Here is a 3745-nt window from a genome sequence, read left to right on the forward strand (position 1 = left end):
AATATTGAATGAATGATAGCTTAAGTACGTATTAACATCATAACGAATTTAATGCATGCATTGACATTGTTGATAAAAATTTGTTAGTATAATTTATAAATGCCCCTCTGTAATTTGCCATGCCCTTACAGGGCGTCACATGATCCTATACAATGACATAACACCTTAAATTGCCTATTTGAAAATGTACTGTAACTGTGACATGCAAATAAATGATTTGATTTGATTTGATTAAATTAATGTCTTTTAACACAGCCTTACTCAGTCTTTGTTGAAAAAAAAATCAAAATTAAACAAAGAAGAGTTTTTTAAGAGTTCGTCTAAGGATGTAATGCCGCCTTACCTGTTTCTGCTGCTGAGCAGTAATGTGAGCATTGTTCCGTTCCAGCTTTGAAGCGTAAGGAGTTTTGGAAATTACCGGCACGTGAGACATGTCAAATTTGCGTCTCAGGGTGACATGCACAGTGGCAGTGTCTCTCAGATCTTTGCAATTGAAAAGCACTGCAATATCTAAATAGCACTAAATAACTGTCATAGGCGCACGATATGTTCGTTCATAATATATCAATTAAATTAACATCTTTTATAGTATGTAAACAAAATGATTTTTTTAAAGATTTGGCAAATGGCTGAAAGTTTAATAATTGTAACCAGTTTAATATTGATTTAAGTCATACTCTAATAAACAAAAAATTTTTTCAACTAATGTTTATGAAAACAAAAACGCAAAATCAACGTCGGTGCCTCGATAGTAGGATATTGAAATAATAGAATGATAAAACATTTTTTTGACAAAACCTGGTCGTTACCGGGACTTATTTTTTATTTTCAAATCGAACTAAAAAAATAAAGTAACCTGCCACATTTTCGAATAAACACTGCATTACGCCAACGACAACATGTATTTTTTCACTAGTGCTTCCATTCTTCTTTCTTACTGATTGCAGCACATCTAATCACACAGAGACGCTGTTACATCTCCTCGATATCTCCTAGTGTCTTTTTACCTCAACGGCAACCTGCTTCCCTTCATTACTGCTTCTATTCTTTTTTCTTTGGTAGGTACTTTTCGTAAATTATGCGGTTCGTTATGATTGGTTATCTTTCTAAAATTTTGTCGATAACTATGTACATATTTAGGACACCCCTAAAACTAGATTTCCGCGTCGAACATGTCATGTCACATCGGCTGCAACTCTCTGAAATTTATTTCATTTCATCTCGCCTCGACCCCCGCAACCCGCGACCCCGCCCCTCGCCCGTTCGTGTTAAATCTATACACCGACCCCAAAATAAAAAGTAAAACCGAGGTGCTGTATAAAATTGTTACCGAACGTTAAGGGCAGAGCCAGTGCTGACTTTTTTTAAGGTATACCTTTGCTTTACAGTGAATTTAGTATCTCGTATGTGTTTCATACGATTTTTCAGGATGTGTAATAAACATACGTAATAATGTTTGTAGTGTCATTTTAATTCGTAGAACTAAAAATTACAAAGATCTCATTGGTATTGCCACTACGCCCGTCACATTGAGACATAGGTTGACAAGTCCCATATACCTGTAACTTTATCACCCTTATTCTTCAAAACGCAGTAATGCTCACAAGGCTCTTTCACAAGGAGCTCTTTCGCATTTTCTAATTTATACAATCTGTGAGAAGACACTGAGAGCATAAGCATTGAAAATTCTTTCTCCACAAAAGTACAAAACGAATTCTTTTTTTGTTACAGGACGAATGCTGTACTTTTCTGGGAGAAAATGACAAAATAGCAATCTTCCAAGAAATGTATAAGTAATCTTCCAGTGTAATGTAAACAATATCTGTTTTCTCCGAAAGAATGTGGGGTAGCGTATTGAGTAATGTCTATTTTGAGTATGTGCCGAAACTTTATATATACAAAGAAATGTCCAAAATGGACATTACCCTAGTAGCTCGGTGTCAACCTCACTTGACATCGAGTTCTAGGTTTTCGTTACAGTTACTGTTACACATTGAAAATATATTTCTTCTTTCTATAATATTAATGCAAACCACCCCATTCTGAACTATAGTTACCTACATAAGGCACATGATACCAACTACTGTAAGCAAGTAACTTAAAAATAATGGAATTGAAAAAACACGAATTTAAAAATTAAAAGAAACTATGAATGAATTTTATTGCGAATAATAGGATTATTTTTATTTATGCATAATCATTAGTTATCCACTTATAAACGAGAATGAAAAATTTATTGATTATAGATAATAATAAAAAGATAATAGAAAGGTTTTGAGGTAATTTAAATTAGCCCTTTATTGAATGTTGTGTTCAACCTTTTCAAGGCTCTATTGTTTCAGTTTTGACGCGACGTCAGAGTTTGACACATAATTAAAGATTATAATAACAAATTTTACGGGTATTCCGTCTTTTTCGTTCAGCAACTTTCCAATGACCCGTATCAATAAATATGCTTCAAGGTCAGCCGTCTTTATTAACATTATGTATTTGCAAGTGAGTGGTCATGATCTCGTCCGAGCTAACCTCTCATAAAACCGACAAAAGACAATATCTGTCCGATCTCTTAAAACCTCCCACCCCAACGTGAGTTTTCAGCCTGACCCAACCAAAAACCCTAGTTGCCAAAGTTGCCACTTTTTCGTTTAACATTCTTTATTTATTTATTTTTATAAATTAATGAACCTTACGCTAATTAATTAAGTGTAGATTGGGTTTTGGATTTACTTATTACTTATTAAGACGGTTATTATCCATTTTGTCGCCGTTAGTTGTTTAAAATTTAAATAAGCGACAAAAACTCAAACCGAGAAAATAATTTATTTAATTTTAATTGTAAAGCAAAACACAAATTACATTTCGTAAACGGAAACGGAAAACACAAACAGAAGGTACATCTTATTTCTATAAGAAATTTCTTCCTGCATGCCAAAAAAATGTTTAATGAAATGAAATAAAAAATATCTACTTTTTCTTGCGGAAACTTCATACCTTATCCACCTAGGAAAATTAAAATAGCGATAGATCGCCCTTTTTTACTGATCACGGCAGTCTACATTACAACTTTTTTCAAGTGACGGCAGCAGCATGATACTGATGTATAAGTTCACTAATATAGGAGAGATTGATTGACTTCTCAATGGAAACTCACCCGTAGACCTACGACCTGTTAATTAACCCAGGATTTAGACAAAGTACCTTTGTTACAGTCCTAGGTTTATACATAACAAATACGTAGTCGATACCGCAAAAGGAAGCGAGTTTATAAAAAAAAAATTTGCCGTTCGTGACCGCGCAGGGAGAACTGCGTCATCGAGGGGAACGTTCTTGGGGGAAGGTTACTTAAATTTTTCTATTTGTTCCACTTGCTACACTTTAGTGCATGGTTTAATCTTACTCATGATCTGTAACATCTCTCATTAAGCTTATTGTAACTTTAAAACAGCTATTGCTGTAGATTTTGTGTTTCGGTAAGTTTTTGGCCACAAGAGACGATAATGTCGTGGGATTTTGCGCTAGATGGATACGTACTTGTAAGTGTGATAGGTATTTGTAGAAGTTAAATAATATAAATAAATAAATAAACAGTAAAAACGAGGTGCTTGGCGATGGTCTTCGCACAATTTTGAAGAGAGACAAATAGTTCAGTAAGCCACCGCATTTATTAAAACGACGAAACTCTACCTAACCTATCCCACGTTTGGATATAACTCTCTGAAAACCTATTTGCAAATGACATCTGTAG

This window comes from Hyposmocoma kahamanoa, unplaced genomic scaffold, assembly GCF_003589595.1.
Source record: "Hyposmocoma kahamanoa isolate Upper Pololo Valley unplaced genomic scaffold, ASM358959v1 89, whole genome shotgun sequence".
NCBI lineage: Eukaryota > Metazoa > Arthropoda > Insecta > Lepidoptera > Cosmopterigidae > Hyposmocoma > Hyposmocoma kahamanoa.